This window comes from Oncorhynchus mykiss, chromosome 10 (assembly GCF_057628025.1).
Source record: "Oncorhynchus mykiss isolate SJ-2025 chromosome 10, ASM5762802v1, whole genome shotgun sequence".
Taxonomy (NCBI): domain Eukaryota; kingdom Metazoa; phylum Chordata; class Actinopteri; order Salmoniformes; family Salmonidae; genus Oncorhynchus; species Oncorhynchus mykiss.
Window position 1 is genome coordinate 85,893,533 of NC_143031.1, and position 21,415 is coordinate 85,914,947.

Genomic DNA, 21,415 nt, shown 5'->3' on the forward strand with positions numbered 1-21,415 from the left:
GGATGGAGTTCACATTAGTTTAGATGATAATGAGCAGGGTGGAGTTTACATTAGTTTTGATGATAATGAGCAGGGTGGAGTTTACATTAGTTTTGATGATAATGAGCAGGGTGGAGTTCACATTAGTTTGATGATAATGAGCAGGGTGGAGTTCACATTAGTTTAGATGATAATGAGCAGGGTGGAGTTCACATTAGTTTGATGATAATGAGCATGGTGGAGTTTACATTCGTTTTGATGATAATGAGTTGGGTGGAGTTTACATTAGTTTTGATGATCATGATGTTATTGAGTTGGGTGGAGTTTACATTAGTTTGATGATAATGACAGATTTTCTCCTCTCTCTTAGATGTCGGGGCTTTATTGACATGGGAAACATATGTAAACATTTCCAAAGCAAGTGAAATAGATAATAAACAATAACAAAATAATTAACAGTAAATGTTACACTCACACAAGATCCAAAAGAATAAAGACATTTCAGATGTCATATTGTCTCTCTCTGTCTCTCTCTCTGTCTCTCTCCCTCTCTCTCTCTCTCTCTCTCTCTCTCTCTGTCTCTCTCTCTCTCTCTCTCTCTCTGTCTCTCTCCCTCTCTCTCTCTCTCTCTCTCTCTCTCTGTCTCTCTCGCTCTCTCTCTCTCTCTCTCTGTCTCTCTCTCTGTCTCTCTCTCTCTCTGTCTCTTCCTCCTCCGCAGGGTGTTGTGACCTCCGTGGTGATGTTCGGGGGCTACGCGGACAGGGCGGAGCTAGAGGATGAGCTGTACGCGGAGGAGTCCGAGGGGTCAGAGGGTGACGACAGTGAACTAGAGTTCAGACTCTACAGCCAACTCCACTACTCCTCTAACCCCGGAGAGAGGGAGGAGGTGGGAGACAGGCACCTCTCCTCCAGCCACGGAGAGAAGGAGGAGGAGGAGGAGGTGGGAGACAGGCGCCTCTCCTCCAGCCACGGAGAGAAGGAGGAGGTGGGAGACAGGCGCCTCTCCTCCAGCCACGGAGAGAAGGAGGAGAAGGTGGGAGACAGGCGCCTCTCCTCCAGCCACGGAGAGGAGGAGGAGGAGGAGGTGGGAGACAGGCGCCTCTCCTCCAGCAAGGGAGAGAAGGAGGAGGAGGAAGATGGGAGCAAGGCCAAACGACAGCGGCCACCCCTGTCAAATGATCATAGTAACAGAGATCTACGGCAAAACCTGCTGGGGGACACAGAGCAGAAACAACAGAAAGTCAAACTGAAAACCCACAAGGGTAGGAAACGGCAGAGAGGTCTCTCCAAAGGTGAGTGGAGGAGAACAGACAGACAGACCACTACTGTGTGTTTGTTTACACAGGGTAGGAAACGGCAGAGAGGTCTCTCCAAAGGTGAGTGGAGGAGAACAGACAGACAGACCACTACTGTGTGTTTGTTTACACAGGGTAGGAAACAGCAGAGAGGTCTCTCCAAAGGTGAGTGGAGGAGAACAGACAGACAGACCACTACTGTGTGTTTGTTTACACAGGGTAGGAAACAGCAGAGAGGTCTCTCCAAAGGTGAGTGGAGGAGAACAGACAGACAGACCACTACTGTGTGTTTGTTTACACAGGGTAGGAAACAGCAGAGAGGTCTCTCCAAAGGTGAGTGGAGGAGAACAGACAGACCACTACGGTGTGTTTGTTTACACAGGGTAGGAAACAGCAGAGAGGTCTCTCCAAAGGTGAGTGGAGGAGAACAGACAGACCACTACTGTGTGTTTGTTTACACAGGGTAGGAAACAGCAGAGAGGTCTCTCCAAAGGTGAGTGGAGGAGAACAGACAGACAGACCACTACTGTGTGTTTGTTTACACAGGGTAGGAAACGGCAGAGAGGTCTCTCCAAAGGTGAGTGGAGGAGAACAGACAGACAGACCACTACTGTGTGTTTGTTTACACAGGGTAGGAAACAGCAGAGAGGTCTCTCCAAAGGTGAGTGGAGGAGAACAGACAGACAGACCACTACTGTGTGTTTGTTTACACAGGGTAGGAAACAGCAGAGAGGTCTCTCCAAAGGTGAGTGGAGGAGAACAAACAGACAGACCACTGCGGTGTGTTTGTTTACACAGGGCTTTATCCAAAGGTGCGTGAATGTCCACTCACTGTCTGCGAACAGACAGACCACTACTGTGTGTTTGTTTACACAGGGCTTTATCCAAAGGTGCGTGAATGTCCACTCACTGTCTGCGTCTGTAACACTACCTTGTAGTATTTTGTCCGGTAGTCAGTCCACCGTTGACGTAATCACTTCTGTATAACTAACTACCTTGTAGTGAGCTAGCCGGCTAGCGAGGCTAATGGAGTCTGCGTGACTTTCTTCCTGTCCGACAGTTACAAATAACACCACCTCCATTCAGATGAATAACTAGCAGCTACACGTTGGCTCTTGTTCCTTGTACAATATACTTCTAACATTCTAATTCTAGTCCCGTCATTCTAGTTCCAACATTCTAGTCCCGTCATTCTAGTCCCGTCATTCTAGTTCCAACATTCTAGTTCCGTCATTCTAGTCCCGTCATTCTAGTTCCGTCATTCTAGTCCCGTCATTCTAGTTCCAACATTCTAGTCCCGTCATTCTAGTTCCAACATTCTAGTCCCGTCATTCTAGTTCCAACATTCTAGTCCCGTCATTCTAGTTCCAACATTCTAGTCCCGTCATTCTAGTTCCAACATTCTAGTCCCGTCATTCTAGTTCCAACATTCTAGTTCCAACATTCTAGTTCCAACATTCTAGTTCCAACATTCTAGTCCCGTCATTCTAGTTCCAACATTCTAGTTCCGTCATTCTAGTTCCAACATTCTAGTTCCAACATTCTAGTTCCGTCATTCTAGTTCCAACATTCTAGTTCCGACATTCTAGTTCCGTCATTCTAGTTCCAACATTCTAGTTCCAACATTCTAGTCCCATCATATATATATATATATATTTATTCATTCATTGGGGTTCACAGCGGACTGAATCGAGGTCCCTGAACGGTTCGGTGTAAATACCTCTATAGCCCTAATTATGATGCATAATCATTGTTGCAACGGGTTTATCACTCATTATTTTGGTGTCCATTTCCTGCGTTGCAAAAAAACAACAACCCCATAACTCTCCTCTATCGTTCCCGAAGGTGACCCCAGACGTCAAAGGTTGTTCCAGGAGGTCATAGTCATCGACTCGAGTCAAGATGACGTCATCACGGTGTCAGACAACACGGAGGAAGATGACGGGGTGTGTAGCTTGAAAGGTCAGAGGTTAAAGAAAGGACCCCTGCAGGCCTCGACCCCGGGACAACAGGTACGACGACAGAGTGTGTCTTCGGCTTCTTCCTAGTGGCCACGTTACGTTGTACCAAAAATCTTCATAACGACTCCCCCCTGGAACGGTATTGATCTCTAGAAACAGTAACATAACGACCCTCTGGGACAGTATTGATCTCTAGAAACACCAACTCCTTCTAGACAGTAACATAACGACTCCCTCTGAGACAGTATTGATCTCTAGAAACACCAACTCCTTCTAGACAGTAACATAACGACTCCCTCTGGGACAGTATTGATCTCTAGAAACACCAACCCCTTCTAGACAGTAACATAACGACTCCCCTCTGGGACAGTATTGATCTCTAGAAACACCAACTCCTTCTAGACAGTAACATAACGACTCCCCCCTGGGACAGTATTGATCTCTAGAAACACCAACCCCTTCTAGACAGTAACATAACGACTCCCCTCTGGGACAGTATTGATCTCTAGAAACACCAACTCCTTCTAGACAGTAACATAACGACCCTCTGGGACAGTATTGATCTCTAGAAACACCAACTCCTTCTAGACAGTAACATAACGACTCCCCCCTGGGACAGTATTGATCTCTAGAAACACCAACCCCTTCTAGACAGTAACATAACGACTCCCCCCTGGGACAGTATTGATCTCTAGAAACACCAACCCCTTCTAGACAGTAACATAATGACTCTGTTACAGTGTTGATCTCTAGAAACACCAACCCCTTCTAGACAGTAACATAACGACTCCCCCCTGGGACAGTATTGATCTCTAGAAACACCAACCCCTTCTAGACAGTAACATAATGACTCTGTTACAGTGTTGATCTCTAGAAACACCAACCCCTTCTAGACAGTAACATAGCGACTCCCCCTGGGACAGTATTGATCTATAGAAACACGAACCCCTTCTAGACAGTAGCATAGTGACTTCCTCTGGGACAGTATTGATCTCTAGAAACACCAACCCCTTCTAGACAGTAACATAGTGACTCCCCCTGGGACAGTATTGATCTCTAGAAACACCAACCCCTTCTAGACAGTAACATAGTGACTCCCCCTGGGACAGTATTGATCTCTAGAAACACCAACCCCTTCTAGACAGTAACATAGTGACTCCCCCTGGGACAGTATTGATCTCTAGAAACACCAACCCCTTCTAGACAGTAACATAGTGACTCCCTCTGGGGCAGTATTGATCAACCCCTTCTAGACAGTAACATAACGTCTCCCCTCTGGGACAGTATTGATCTCTAGAAACACCAACCCCTTCTAGACAGTAACATAACGACTCCCCCCTGGGACAGTATTGATCTCTAGAAACACCAACCCCTTCTAGACAGTAACATAACGACTCCCCCCGGGGACAGTATTGATCTCTAGAAACACCAACCCCTTCTAGACAGTAACATAACGACCACCCCCCCCCCCGGGGACAGTATTGATCTCTAGAAACACCAACCCCTTCTAGAATCAGATCAGCTCTGAAAAATATCTGATGTGATTGGTCAAAAGAGCAATTAAGAGGCGATATCAGAATTGGACGGCCTGTGTAAAGGCATCCTAGGTGGCAGTACTCCAGACCCAGATGCAGCATGGTCCACAACCAACTCCACGCTGGTTCTGATTAACTAGCCGTTAACAGTCATCAATGAATAATACCATTTATTATGTTGTCCCCTCCCCCTTAGAGAAACCCCGCCCCAAAGAAGGGGAGGTCCAGTGTGGGCTCTGACTCGGTGGTGGTGTTGGACTCAGGATCCGGAGCGAAGTCTGGATCGGACTCTGATTCTGACAGTCTGGAGAGCTGGATGATTCTAGACAGCGGGAAACAAGATGGAGACCAGGGCATCATACTGAACCTGGAGGGAGAAGGAGACATTAAAGGTAGGGATGGAGGGAGGGAGGAGACATTAAAGGTAGGGAGGAAAGGAGGGAGGGAGGAGGAGACATTAAAGGGAGGGTGGGAGGGAGGGAGAAGGAGACATGGGAGGGAGGGAGGGAGGGAGGAAAGGGAGGGAGGGAGGAGACATTAAAGGTAGGGAGGAAACGAGGGAATGAGGGAGGGAGAAGGAGACATGGGAGGGAGTGAGTGAGGAGGAAGGAGACATTAAAGTGAGGGAGAAGGAGACATTAAAGGGAGGGAGTGAGGAGGAAGGAGACATTAAAGGGAGGGAGTGAGGGAGAAGGAGACATTAAAGGGAGGGTGGGAGGGAGAAGGAACATTAAAGGGAGGGAGGGAGGGAGAAGGAGACATTAAAGGGAGGGAGAAGGAGACATTAAAGGGAGGGAGGGAGGGAGAAGGAACATTAAAGGGAGGGAGAAGGAGACATTAAAGGGAGGGAGAAGGAACATTAAAGGGAGGGAGAAGGAACATTAAAGGGAGGGAGGGAGAAGGAACATTAAAGGGAGGGAGGGAGAAGGAACATTAAAGGGAGGGAGGGAGAAGGAGACATTAAAGGGAGGGAGGAGACATTAAAGGGAGGGAGAAGGAGACATTAAAGGGAGGGAGGGAGGGAGAAGGAGACATTAAAGGGAGGGAGGGAGAAGGAGACATTAAAGGGAGGGAGGGAGAAGGAGACATTAAAGGGAGGGAGGGAGGGAGAAGGAGACATTAAAGGGAGGGAGGGAGAAGGAGACATTAAAGGGAGGGAGGGAGGGAGAAGGAGTCATTAAAGGGAGGGAGGGAGGGAGAAGGAGACATTAAAGGGAGGGAGGGAGGGAGAAGGAGACATTGGAGGGAGGGAGGGAGAAGGAGACATTAAAGGGAGGGAGGGAGGGAGAAGGAGACATTGGAGGGAGGGAGGGAGAAGGAGACATTAAAGGGAGGGAGTGAGGGAGAAGGAGACATTAAAGGGAGGGAGGGAGGGTGGGAGGGAGAAGGAGACATTAAAGGGAGGGAGTGAGGGAGAAGGAGACATTAAAGGGAGGGAGTGAGGGAGAAGGAGTCATTAAAGGGAGGGAGTGAGGGAGAAGGAGACATTAAAGGGAGGGAGTGAGGGAGAAGGAGACATTAAAGGGAGGGTGTTGTGTTGGTCGACAACATTCAGAACATCCCATCTACCTGTTAGTGTTGTGTTGGTTCAGAACATCCCATCTACCTGTTAGTGTTGTGTTGATGTGTGTGGAGAACTGGATTCTAATCAGCATGTACACACACACTGCTCGTAACGCTAATGCCATAAACTAACAACAGATACACCAAGAGGGAGAGAGAGAGAGGGAGAGGGAAGAGAGTAAAAATGTTCTCTGCAAATCTCTTCAGATCTACACATTAGCAAACCTGCAACCTCAGCAACCTCTCTCCCCTCTCATTCTATCTCTCCCATTCTGTCTCTCTCTCCCCTTCATTCTATCTCTCTCCCCTTTCATTCTCTCTGTCTCTCTCTCCCCTTCATTCTATCTCTCTCTCTCTCTCCCCTCTCATTCTCTCTCTTACCCCCTCATTCTATCTCTCCCATTCTGTCTCTCTCTCCCCTCTCATTCTCTGTCTCTCTCTCCCCTTCATTCTATCTCTCTCTCCCCTTCATTCTATCTCTTTTTTTCTCTCTCTCTCCCCTCTCATTCTCTCTCTCTCTCTCTCTCTCCCATTCTCTCTCTCTCTCCCATTCTCTCTCTCCCATTCTCTCTCTCTCCCATTCTCTCTCTTTCTCTTGTTCTCACTCTGTTACTCCCTCATTTGAATTTCCCTGGGCTGAGGTTTCTGCAAGAGTGCCCCTGCACACACCACACACACACACACACACACACACACCACACACACACACACACACCACACACACACACACACACACACACACACACACAGGGTGGAGGGAGAGGTTCAAGAGCTGGTATGGTGCTGTATGTTTGGGCTGATCTTACCCCCACCCCCTGTGATCTCTGGAGCTTGACCTCATGTCTGCACACGGGGGTCACGGGGGGGGAGGAGAAGGCTGTAGCTACGTTTTGGGAGTGGAAAGGCAACAGGAAAGGGGCAGGCTAGACAGGCTAGCCAGAGGAAAGGGGGTGGAGTCTGAATATAGAACGGCCAGCCAGAGTAAAGGGGGCGGGGTCTGAATATAGAACTGCTAGCCAGAGGAAAGGGGGCGGGGTCTGAATATAGAACAGCTAGCCAGAGAAAAGGGGGCGGGGTCTGAATATAGAACGGCTAGCCAGAGTAAAGGGGGCGGGGTCTGAATATAGAACGGCTAGCCAGAGGAAAGGGGGCGGGGTCTGAATATAAAACGGCTAGCCAGAGGAAAGGGGGCGGGGTCTGAATATAGAACGGCTAGCCAGAGTAAAGGGGGCGGGGTCTGAATATAGAACTGCTAGCCAGAGTAAAGGGGGCGGGGTCTGAATATAGAACGGCTAGCCAGAGTAAAGGGGGCGGGGTCTGAATATAGACAGGCTAGCCAGAGGTCTCCACAGTGAGTATAGTGAATGAGGTCTGAATATAGACAGAGGTCTCCACAGTGAGTATAGTGAATGAGGTCTGAATATAGACAGAGGTCTCCACAGTGAGTATAATGAATGAGGTCTGAATATAGACAGAGAGGAGGATTCTGAGGTCTCCACAGTGAGTATAGTGAATGAGGTCTGAATATAGACAGAGGTCTCCACAGTGAGTATAGTGAATGAGGTCTGAATATAGACAGAGGTCTCCACAGTGAGTATAGTGAATGTCTGTCCTCCTCCTCTCTGTCTATATTCAGAGGTCTCCACAGTGAGTTTAGTGAATGAGGTCTGAATATAGACAGAGGAGGAGGACTGAGGTTTCCACAGTGAGTATAGTGAATGAGGTCTGAATATAGATAGAGGTCTCCACAGTGAGTATAGTGAATGAGGTCTGAATATAGACAGAGAGGAGGAGGACTGAGGTCTCCACAGTGAGTATAGTGAATGAGGTCTGAATATAGACAGAGAGGAGGAGGACTGAGGTCTCCACAGTGAGTATAGTGAATGAGGTCTGAATATAGGCAGAGAGGAGGAGGACTGAGGTCTCCACAGTGAGTATAGTGAATGAGGTCTGAATATAGGCAGAGAGGAGGAGGACTGAGGTCTCCACAGTGAGTATAGTGAATGAGGTCTGAATATAGACAGAGGTCTCCACAGTGAGTTTAGTGAATGAGGTCTGAATATAGACAGAGAGGAGGAGGACTGAGGTCTCCACAGTGAGTATAGTGAATGAGGTCTGAATATAGACAGGTCTCCACAGTGAGTATAGTGAATGAGGTCTGAATATAGACAGAGAGGAGGAGGACTGAGTGAGGAGGAGGACTGAGGTCTCCACAGTGAGTATAGTGAATGAGGTCTGAATATAGACAGAGAGGAGGAGGACTGAGTGAGGAGGAGGACTGAGGTCTCCACAGTGAGTATAGTGAATGAGGTCTGAATATAGACAGAGGTCTCCACAGTGAGTATAGTGAATGAGGTCTGAATATAGACAGAGAGGAGGAGGACTGAGGTCTCCACAGTGAGTATAGTGAATGAGGTCTGAATATAGACAGAGAGGAGGAGGACTGAGGTCTCCACAGTGAGTATAGTGAATGAGGTCTGAATATAGACAGAGAGGAGGAGGACTGAGGTCTCCACAGTGAGTATAGTGAATGAGGTCTGAATATAGACAGAGGTCTCCACAGTGAGTATAGTGAATGAGGTCTGAATATAGACAGAGAGGAGGAGGACTGAGGTCTCCACAGTGAGTATAGTGAATGAGGTGTGAATATAGACAGAGGTCTCCACAGTGAGTATAGTGAATGAGGTCTGAATATAGACAGAGGTCTCCACAGTGAGTATAGTGAATGAGGTCTGAATATAGACAGAGAGGAGGAGGACTGAGGTCTCCACAGTGAGTATAGTGAATGAGGTCTTAATATAGACAGAGGTCTCCACAGTGAGTATAATGAATGAGGTCTGAATATAGACAGAGGTCTCCACAGTGAGTATAGTGAATGAGGTCTGAATATAGACAGAGAGGAGGAGGACTGAGGTCTCCACAGTGAGTATAGTGAATGAGGTCTGAATATAGACAGAGGTCTCCACAGTGAGTAAAGTGAATGAGGTCTGAATATAGACAGAGGTCTCCACAGTGAGTATAGTGAATGAGGTCTGAATATAGACAGAGGTCTCCACAGTGAGTATAGTGAATGAGGTCTGAATATAGACAGAGAGGAGGAGGACTGAGGTCTCCACAGTGAGTATAGTGAATGAGGTCTGAATATAGACAGAGGTCTCCACAGTGAGTATAGTGAATGAGGTCTGAATATAAACAGAGGTCTCCACAGTGAGTATAGTGAATGAGGTCTGAATATAGACAGAGGTCTCCACAGTGAGTAAAGTGAATGAGGTCTGAATATAGACAGAGATCTCCACAGTGAGTATAGTGAAAGAGGTCTGAATATAGACAGAGAGGAGGAGGACTGAGGTCTCCACAGTGAGTATAGTGAAAGAGGTCTGAATATAGACAGAGAGGAGGAGGACTGAGGTCTCCACAGTGAGTATAGTGAATGAGGTCTGAATATAGACAGAGGTCTCCACAGTGAGTAAAGTGAATGAGGTCTGAATAAAGACAGAGGTCTCCACAGTGAGTATAGTGAAAGAGGTCTGAATATAGACAGAGAGGAGGAGGACTGAGGTCTCCACAGTGAGTATAGTGAATGGGGTCTGAATATAGACAGAGGTCTCCACAGTGAGTATAGTGAATGAGGTCTGAATATAGACAGAGGTCTCCACAGTGAGTATAGTGAATGAGGTCTGAATATAGACAGAGGTCTCCACAGTGAGTATAGTGAATGAGGTCTGAATATAGACAGAGAGGAGGAGGACTGAGGTCTCCACAGTGAGTATAGTGAATGAGGTCTGAATATAGACAGAGAGGAGGAGGACTGAGGTCTCCACAGTGAGTATAGTGAATGAGGTCTGAATATAGACAGAGGTCTCCACAGTGAGTATAGTGAATGAGGTCTGAATATAGACAGAGGTCTCCACAGTGGGTATAGTGAATGAGGTCTGAATATAGACAGAGGTCTCCACAGTGAGTATAGTGAAGGTTGATTTAGTGTTTTTTTTGCTGTGAGACTTTTAAGCATTTAAATACTATTAGTCGCTCTGTGAAAACATGTTACACACACACACACACACACACAGTGGTTCTGCCAGTCCACTGTCTTGTAGTTTGGTGTTTGGGCAGGAACAAGGACAGGGGGGAGGCGGGGTGAGGGGGGAGGCGGCGGAGGGGTAAGGGGGGAGGAGGTGGAGGGGTAAGGGGGAGGCAGGGGGGAGGGGTAAGGGGGTGGAGGGGTAAGGGGGAGGAGGTGGAGGGGTAAGGGGGGAGGCGGGGGGAGGAGGTGGAGGGGTAAGGGGGTGGAGGGGTAAGGGGGAGGAGGTGGAGGGGTAAGGGGGGTGGAGGGGTAAGGGGGAGGAGGTGGAGGGGTAAGGGGGGAGGCGGGGGGGAGGTGGAGATGAAAAGGCCCAGTCGCTTCAGTATTCTATTTGTACTCAGAGTCCGACGAAGGACGAACTTCTCATTGTCTCACACACACACACACACACACACACACACACACACACACACACACACACACACACACACAGCCCAATCGGAGAACCCGGGTGTGTCTGTCTCTTCCAGCAGCAGCCAGATGGAACTGGATAATAAAACCCCAGCAGTCACTGGGGGGGGGGGGTTCAGACTCTCTCCTTTTCTCTCCTCTATTCTCCCTCCTCTTTCTCTCACCCTCTTGTTGTCCCCTTGGTCTTGGTCCTGTGCACACCAAACTTTGTTTGAGGCTTAAAGGCCGCGTCTGCCCGCGTCTGTCGGGGTGGGCGAGCGGATCTGTGTCTCGTCTTCCTGCGAGCGTTTTGGGGGGGAAAATGTTTCTCTTCACTCACTTACAGGGGAGAAAGGTAAGACATCTTCTCTCTCCTCTGGTTCTCTGGTAGTAGTAGAGTTTGGACCACGGCAGGGTGTTGGGTCCTCTCCTCTTGTTCTCTGGTAGTAGTAGGGGCTAGAGGCCTAGTTTGGACTCCGGCAGGGTGTTGGTCCTCTCCTCTGGTAGTAGTAGGGGGCTAGAGGCCTAGTTTGGACCACGGCAGGGTGTTGGGTCCTCTCCTCTCTCCTCTGGTTCTCTGGTAGTAGTAGGGGCTAGAGGCCTAGTTTGGACCCCGGCAGGGTGTTGGGTCCTCTCTCCTCTGGTTCTCTGGTAGTAGTAGGGGCTAGAGGCCTAGTTTGGACCCCGGCAGGGTGTTGGGTCTTCTCCTCTGGTTCTCTGGTAGTAGGAGGGGCTAGAGGCCTAGTTTGGACTCCGGCAGGGTGTTGGGTCCTCTCATCTGGTTCTCTGGTAGTAGTAGGGGGCTAGAGGCCTAGTTTGGACCCCGGCAGGGTGGGTCCTCTCCTCTCTCCTCTGGTTCTCTGGTAGTAGTAGGGGCTAGAGGCCTAATTTGGACCCCGGCAGGGTGTTGGGTCCTCTCCTCTGGTTCTCTGGTAGTAGGAGGGGCTAGAGGCCTAGTTTGGACTCCGGCAGGGTGTTGGGTCCTCTCCTCTGGTTCTCTGGTAGTAGTAGGGGGCTAGAGGCCTAGTTTGGACCCCGGCAGGGTGGGTCCTCTCCTCTCTCCTCTGGTTCTCTGGTAGTAGTAGGGGCTAGAGGCCTAGTTTGGACCCAGGCAGGGTGTTGGGTCCTGGGCTTCTCTCCTCTCCTATCCTGCCTCTCAAAACTTTACCCTTCCTACAGCTCTGCCCCTTTCCTTGTTTCCCCTTTTCCTACACCCGGGTTTCACTTATCCCTTTCTATCTTTTCATCCCTCTCTCTCTCTCTCTCTCTCTCTCTCTCTCTCGTTCGCTCTCCCTCTCTCTCTCGTTCGCTCTCCCTCTCTCTCTCGTTCGCTCTCCCTCTCTCTCTCTCTCTCGTTCGCTCTCCCTCTCTCTCTCTCTTTCGTTCGCTCTCCCTCTCTCTCTCTCGTTCGCTCTCCCTCTCTCTCTCTCGTTCGCTCTCCCTCTCTCTCTCTCTCGTTCGCTCTCCCTCTCTCTCTCTCGTTCGCTCTCCCTCTCTCTCTCTCGTTCGCTCTCCCTCTCTCTCTCTCGTTCGCTCTCCCTCGCTCTGTCTCGTTCTCTCTCTCTCTCGTTCCCTCCCTCTCTCTCTCGTTCTCTCTCTCTTGTTCCCTCTCTCTCTCTCGTTCTCTCTCTTGTTCCCTCTCTCTCTCTCGTTCTCTCTCTTGTTCCCTCTCTCCCTCTCTCTCTCTCTCTCACCTGGTTTTAATCCAACCACCTCCCGTTTCTCCCCAGCAGAAACAGAACCTGCTTCCTAACTGTCATTTGACTGGAAACACTCACCAGCAAGCAAGGGGTTTGTCAGACCTGTGTGTGTCTGTGTGTGTGTCGGGCATTGGATTGGTGTGATGAGATTAGGATAGGGGACGTGGTTGGTAGTTGTGTGTGTTTATGGAGGGGGAGTGGGGTTGCTGGAAGCTTAGGTAGGGGGCTTTGTACGTGTGTGTGGGCGGATAGGTGCAGGGTGGAGGCGTGTGTGTGTGTGGGCGGGTAGGTGCAGGGTGGAGGCGTGTGTGTGTGTGTGGGCGGTTAGGTGCAGGGAGGAGGCGCGTGTGTGTGTGTGTGGGCGGTTAGGTGCAGGGAGGAGGCGTGTGTGTGTGTGGTGCCTGTTTAAACACGCTGTGTGGTAGTATGGGTAGGGAGAGTTCCACCTCGTGTGGCCCTGGGCAACACAGATAACAGAGGATCCTCACACCAGGAAGATATTTACTTCATATCGAATCAAAGAGAAAATAATCTGAATGGCATTTCAAGGTGTTTAGAGAGATTTCAGATTGGAATTTCTATCATTTTTTTTATCTTCATTTTGTTATAATATTAAATTAATTAATATTTAATGTAATATTTCCCACGACAGACTTGGTTTGACATTAAATAAATTAAAACATTTTTTAAATCTGTGTTTTATTATTTTTTTAAACGTAATCATTCAAGAGAAGTGTTGGTTTGAAATAAGATTGTCTAACTAAATATTTTTTGTAATTACATTTTTTTAAATCAGCGTTTTAAATGTAATAAAAACCCACACAGAGTTTTGTCTCCTTTATCAACTGATCACTCGTTCAGACACGTCAAACGGCATCTACAGACCCATTAAACCCATTAAACCCATTAGACCCATTAGACCCATTAGACCCATTAAACCCATTAAACCCATTAGACCTATTAAACCCATTAGACCCATTAGACCCATTAAACCCATTAGACCCATTAAACCCATTAAACCCATTAGACCCATTAGACCCATTAAACCCATTAGACCCATTAGACCCATTAGACCCATTAAACCCATTAGACCCATTAGACCCATTAGACCCATTAGACCCATTAAACCCCACCATTAAACCCATTAAACCCATTAAACCCATTAGACCCATTAAACCCATTAGACCCATTAAACCCCCCATCAGAAATATTGACGATCCCATAAAGAGTCCTTCACCGTATCGACAGACTGCGGGGGGGGTCAAAAGATAGTATTTCTTCAGACCGTTTGATTACCGAGCAAGAGACATTTTTTATTTTTACAGACATCCACAGTCTGTCCACACACATGATATATCATTGATTATCTGTTATTATTATTATTATTATTATTATTATCTTCTTCTTTTCAGCAAACACCACACCATAACCCCACCTCCACCGTGGGGCCCCCTGTTCACAACGTTGACAACACCATAACCCCACCTCCACCGTGGGGCCCTCTGTTCACAACGTTGACAACACCATAACCCCACCTCCACCGTGGGGCCCTCTGTTCACAACGTTGACAACACCATAACCCCACCTCCACCGTGGGGCTCCCTGTTCAGCAAATCACTCGCCCACACACGATGCCAAACACGTGATGAGCGGTTGTGAGGCCAGTGGGACGTAGTTGGCAAATTCTCTAAAACAACGTTTGGAGGCGGCTTATGGTAGAGAAATGAACATTCGATTATCCGGGCAACAGCTCCGGCAGACATTCCTGCAAGTCAGCAATGTCAATTTCAATGCTCCCACAAAACATGAGACATCTGTGGCAATTGTGTGTTGTGTGACAAAACTGCACATTTTTTTTAGAGTGGCCTTTTTATTGTCCCCCCCCCCCCCCCCCAGCACAAGGTGCACCTGTGGAATGATCATGCTGTTTAAATCAGCTTTCTTGATATGCCACGCCTGTCAGGTGGATCGATATATCTGGGCAAAGGAGAAATGTTCACTAACAAGGATGTCAACAAATGTCGGCACAAAACGTCAGAGTAACAATCTTTTTGTGCCGTATGTTAATTTTCTGGGGTCTTTTATTTCACTTTACATGTTGCGTTTTTATATTTTTGTTTATTAGAAGTTTTTTTTTTAATCCAGAGGTTTAGTTTTTGTAGTTGTGTGTGTTTTCTGTTGTCTGTCTTCAGTCACCTCTGTAGTGGTAGAACTGACACGACACGTTGTGTAGTGGTAGAACTGACACGTTGTATAGTGGTAGAACTAACACGTTGTATAGTGGTAGAACTGACACGTTGTATAGTGGTAGAACTAACACGTTGTGTAGTGGTAGAACTAACACGTTGTATAGTGGTAGAACTAACACGACACGTTGTATAGTGGTAGAACTAACACGTTGTATAGTGGTAGAACTAACACGTTGTATAGTGGTAGAACTGACACGTTGTATAGTGGTAGAACTAACACGTTGTATAGTGGTAGAACTAACACGACACGTTGTATAGTGGTAGAACTAACACGACACGTTGTATAGTGGTAGACCTAACACGACACGCTGTATAGTGGTAGAACTAACACGTTGTATAGTTGTAGAACTAACACTTTTTATAGTGGTAGAACTAACACGACACGTTGTATAGTGGTAGAACTAACACGTTGTATAGTGGTAGAACTAACACGTTGTATAGTGGTAGAACTGACACGTTGTATAGTGGTAGAACTAACACGTTGTATAGTGGTAGAACTAACACGTTATATAGTGGTAGAACTAACACGTTGTATAGTGGTAGAACTGACACGTTGTATAGTGGTAGAACTAACACGTTGTATAGTGGTAGAACTAACACGTTGTATAGTGGTAGAACTGACACGTTGTATAGTGGTAGAACTAACACGTTGTATAGTGGTAGAACTGACACGTTGTATAGTGGTAGAACTGACACGTTGTATAGTGGTAGAACTGACACGTTGTATAGTGGTAGAACTAACACGTTGTATAGTGGTAGAACTAACACGTTGTATAGTGGTAGAACTAACACGTTGTATAGTGGTAGAACTGACACGTTGTATAGTGGTAGAACTAACACGTTGTATAGTGGTAGAACTGACACGTTGTATAGTGGTAGAACTAACACGTTGTATAGTGGTAGAACTAACACGTTGTATAGTGGTAGAACTGACACGTTGTATAGTGGTAGAACTGACACGTTGTATAGTGGTAGAACTGACACGTTGTATAGTGGTAGAACTAACACGTTGTATAGTGGTAGAACTAACACGACACGTTGTATAGTGGTAGAACTAACACGTTGTATAGTGGTAGAACTGACACGTTGTATAGTGGTAGAACTAACACGTTGTATAGTGGTAGAACTAACACGTTGTATAGTGGTAGAACTAACACGTTGTATAGTGGTAGAACTGACACGTTGTATAGTGGTAGAACTAACACGTTGTATAGTGGTAGAACTAACACGTTGTATAGTGGTAGAACTAACATGTTGTATAGGGGTAGAACTAACACGACACGTTGTATAGTGGTAGAACTGACACGTTGTATAGTGGTAGAACTAACACGTTGTATAGTGGTAGAACTAACACGTTGTATAGTGGTAGAACTGACACGTTGTATAGTGGTAGAACTAACACGTCGTATAGTGGTAGAACTGACACGTTGTATAGTGGTAGAACTAACACGACACGTTGTATAGTGGTAGAACTATCATGTTGTATAGTGGTAGAACTAACACGTTGTATAGTGGTAGAACTATCATGTTGTATAGTGGTAGAACTGACACGTTGTATAGTGGTAGAACTAACACGACACGTTGTATAGTGGTAGAACTATCATGTTGTATAGTGGTAGAACTAACACGTTGTATAGTGGTAGAACTGACACGTCGTATAGTGGTAGAACTGACACGTTGTATAGTGGTAGAACTAACACGACACGTTGTATAGTGGTGGAACCAACACGTTGTATAGTGGTAGAACTAACACGACACGTTGTATAGTGGTAGAACTAACACGACGCGTCGTATAGTGGTAGAACTAACACGACGTATAGTGGTAGAACTAACACGTCGTATAGTGGTAGAACTAACACGACACGTTGTATAGTGGTAGAACTGACACGTTGTATAGTGGTAGAACTAACACGACACGTTGTATAGTGGTAGAACTAACACGACGCGTCGTATAGTGGTAGAACTAACACGACGTATAGTGGTAGAACTAACACGTTGTATAGTGGTAGAACTAACACGTTGTATAGTGGTAGAACTAACACTTTGTATAGTGGTAGAACTGACACGTTGTATAGTGGTAGAACTAACACGTTGTGTAGTGGTAGAACTAACACGTTGTATAGTGGTAGAACTAACACGTTGTATAGTGGTAGAACTGACACGTTGTATAGTGGTAGAACTGACACGTTGTATAGTGGTGGAACTGACACGTTGTATAGTGGTAGAACTGACACGTTGTATAGTGGTAGAACTAACACGACACGTTGTATAGTGGTAGAACTAACACGACACGTTGTATAGTGGTAGAACTGACACGTTGTATAGTGGTAGAACTGACACGTTGTATAGTGGTAGAACTGACACGTTGTATAGTGGTAGAACTAACACGTTGTATAGTGGTAGAACTGACACGTTGTATAGTGGCAGAACTAACACGTTGTATAGTGGTAGAACTGACACGTTGTATAGTGGTAGAACTAACACGTTGTATAGTGGTAGAACTAACACGTTGTATAGTGGTAGAACTAACACGTTGTATAGTGGTAGAACTAACACGTTGTATAGTGGTAGAACTGACACGTTGTATAGTGGTAGAACTAACACGCTGTATAGTGATAGAACTAACACGACACGTTGTATAGTGGTAGAACTGACACGACACGTTGTATAGTGGTAGAACTGACACGACACGTTGTATAGTGGTAGAACTAACACGACACGTTGTATAGTGGTAGAACTATCATGTTGTATAGTGGTAGAACTAACACGTTGTATAGTGGTAGAACTAACACGTTGTATAGTGGTAGAACTAACACGACACGTTGTATAGTGGTAGAACTAACACGACACGTTGTATAGTGGTAGAACTATCATGTTGTATAGTGGTAGAACTAACACGTTGTATAGTGGTAGAACTAACACGACACGTTGTATAGTGGTAGAACTAACACGACACGTTGTATAGTGGTAGAACTAACACGACGCGTCGTATAGTGGTAGAACTAACACGTCGTATAGTGGTAGAACTGACACGTTGTATAGTGGTAGAACTAACACGTTGTATAGTGGTAGAACTAACACGTTGTATAGTGGTAGAACTGACACGTTGTATAGTGGTAGAACTGACACGTTGTATAGTGGTAGAACTAACACGTCGTATAGTGGTAGAACTGACACGTTGTATAGTGGTAGAACTAACACGACACGTATAGTGGTAGAACTATCATGTTGTATAGTGGTAGAACTAACACGTTGTATAGTGGTAGAACTATCATGTTGTATAGTGGTAGAACTGACACGTTGTATAGTGGTAGAACTAACACGACACGTTGTATAGTGGTGGAACCAACACGTTGTATAGTGGTAGAACTAACACGACACGTTGTATAGTGGTAGAACTAACACGACGCGTCGTATAGTGGTAGAACTAACACGACGTATAGTGGTAGAACTAACACGTCGTATAGTGGTAGAACTAACACGACACGTTGTATAGTGGTAGAACTGACACGTTGTATAGTGGTAGAACTAACACGACACGTTGTATAGTGGTAGAACTAACACGACGCGTCGTATAGTGGTAGAACTAACACGACGTATAGTGGTAGAACTAACACGTTGTATAGTGGTAGAACTAACACGTTGTATAGTGGTAGAACTAACACTTTGTATAGTGGTAGAACTGACACGTTGTATAGTGGTAGAACTAACACTTTGTATAGTGGTAGAACTGACACGTTGTATAGTGGTAGAACTAACACGTTGTGTAGTGGTAGAACTAACACGTTGTATAGTGGTAGAACTAACACGTTGTATAGTGGTAGAACTGACACGTTGTATAGTGGTAGAACTGACACGTTGTATAGTGGTGGAACTGACACGTTGTATAGTGGTAGAACTAACACGTTGTATAGTGGTAGAACTGACACGTTGTATAGTGGTAGAACTGACACGTTGTATAGTGGTAGAACTAACACGACACGTTGTATAGTGGTAGAACTAACACGACACGTTGTATAGTGGTAGAACTGACACGTTGTATAGTGGTAGAACTGACACGTTGTATAGTGGTAGAACTGACACGTTGTATAGTGGTAGAACTAACACGTTGTATAGTGGTAGAACTGACACGTTGTATAGTGGCAGAACTAACACGTTGTATAGTGGTAGAACTGACACGTTGTATAGTGGTAGAACTAACACGTTGTATAGTGGTAGAACTAACACGTTGTATAGTGGTAGAACTAACACGTTGTATAGTGGTAGAACTAACACGTTGTATAGTGGTAGAACTGACACGTTGTATAGTGGTAGAACTAACACGCTGTATAGTGATAGAACTAACACGACACGTTGTATAGTGGTAGAACTGACACGACACGTTGTATAGTGGTAGAACTGACACGACACGTTGTATAGTGGTAGAACTAACACGACACGTTGTATAGTGGTAGAACTATCATGTTGTATAGTGGTAGAACTAACACGTTGTATAGTGGTAGAACTAACACGTTGTATAGTGGTAGAACTAACACGACACGTTGTATAGTGGTAGAACTAACACGACACGTTGTATAGTGGTAGAACTATCATGTTGTATAGTGGTAGAACTAACACGTTGTATAGTGGTAGAACTAACACGACACGTTGTATAGTGGTAGAACTAACACGACACGTTGTATAGTGGTAGAACTAACACGACGCGTCGTATAGTGGTAGAACTAACACGTCGTATAGTGGTAGAACTGACACGTTGTATAGTGGTAGAACTAACACGTTGTATAGTGGTAGAACTAACACGTTGTATAGTGGTAGAACTGACACGTTGTATAGTGGTAGAACTGACACGTTGTATAGTGGTAGAACTAACACGTCGTATAGTGGTAGAACTGACACGTTGTATAGTGGTAGAACTAACACGACACGTATAGTGGTAGAACTATCATGTTGTATAGTGGTAGAACTAACACGTTGTATAGTGGTAGAACTATCATGTTGTATAGTGGTAGAACTGACACGTTGTATAGTGGTAGAACTAACACGACACGTTGTATAGTGGTGGAACCAACACGTTGTATAGTGGTAGAACTAACACGACACGTTGTATAGTGGTAGAACTAACACGACGCGTCGTATAGTGGTAGAACTAACACGACGTATAGTGGTAGAACTAACACGTCGTATAGTGGTAGAACTAACACGACACGTTGTATAGTGGTAGAACTGACACGTTGTATAGTGGTAGAACTAACACGACACGTTGTATAGTGGTAGAACTAACACGACGCGTCGTATAGTGGTAGAACTAACACGACGTATAGTGGTAGAACTAACACGTTGTATAGTGGTAGAACTAACACGTTGTATAGTGGTAGAACTAACACTTTGTATAGTGGTAGAACTGACACGTTGTATAGTGGTAGAACTGACACGTTGTGTAGTGGTAGAACTAACACGTTGTATAGTGGTAGAACTAACACGTTGTATAGTGGTAGAACTGACACGTTGTATAGTGGTAGAACTGACACGTTGTATAGTGGTGGAACTGACACGTTGTATAGTGGTAGAACTGACACGTTGTATAGTGGTAGAACTAACACGACACGTTGTATAGTGGTAGAACTAACACGACACGTTGTATAGTGGTAGAACTGACACGTTGTATAGTGGTAGAACTGACACGTTGTATAGTGGTAGAACTGACACGTTGTATAGTGGTAGAACTAACACGTTGTATAGTGGTAGAACTGACACGTTGTATAGTGGCAGAACTAACACGTTGTATAGTGGTAGAACTGACACGTTGTATAGTGGTAGAACTAACACGTTGTATAGTGGTAGAACTAACACGTTGTATAGTGGTAGAACTAACACGTTGTATAGTGGTAGAACTAACACGTTGTATAGTGGTAGAACTGACACGTTGTATAGTGGTAGAACTAACACGCTGTATAGTGATAGAACTAACACGACACGTTGTATAGTGGTAGAACTGACACGACACGTTGTATAGTGGTAGAACTGACACGACACGTTGTATAGTGGTAGAACTATCATGTTGTATAGTGGTAGAACTAACACGTTGTATAGTGGTAGAACTAACACGTTGTATAGTGGTAGAACTAACACGACACGTTGTATAGTGGTAGAACTAACACGACACGTTGTATAGTGGTAGAACTAACACGACACGTTGTATAGTGGTAGAACTATCATGTTGTATAGTGGTAGAACTAACACGTTGTATAGTGGTAGAACTAACACGACACGTTGTATAGTGGTAGAACTAACACGACACGTTGTATAGTGGTAGAACTAACACGACGCGTCGTATAGTGGTAGAACTAACACGTCGTATAGTGGTAGAACTGACACGTTGTATAGTGGTAGAACTAACACGACACGTTGTATAGTGGTAGAACTAACACGACACGTTGTATAGTGGTAGAACTAACACGTTGTATAGTGGTAGAACTAACACGTTGTGTAGTGGTAGAACTAACACGACACGTTGTATAGTGGTAGAACTGACACGTTGTATAGTGGTAGAACTGACACGTTGTATAGTGGTAGAACTAACACGTTGTATAGTGGTAGAACTAACACGACACGTTGTATAGTGGTAGAACTGACACGTTGTATAGTGGTAGAACTAACAC

At 45.8% G+C, this 21,415-nt stretch overlaps 1 pseudogene across 1 annotated transcript in view; it reads left to right on the plus strand.

The window, feature by feature from the left end:
• LOC149980664 (uncharacterized) overlaps window positions 1–21,415 on the plus strand; it is a 103,225-nt pseudogene that overhangs the window by 6,335 nt on the left and 75,475 nt on the right. The window contains exons 2-4 of the transcript XR_016484039.1: window positions 698–1,271; window positions 3,120–3,286; window positions 4,967–5,162. The product of XR_016484039.1 is annotated as an uncharacterized LOC149980664 (transcript). The remainder of the gene's footprint in view (window positions 1–697; window positions 1,272–3,119; window positions 3,287–4,966; window positions 5,163–21,415) is intronic.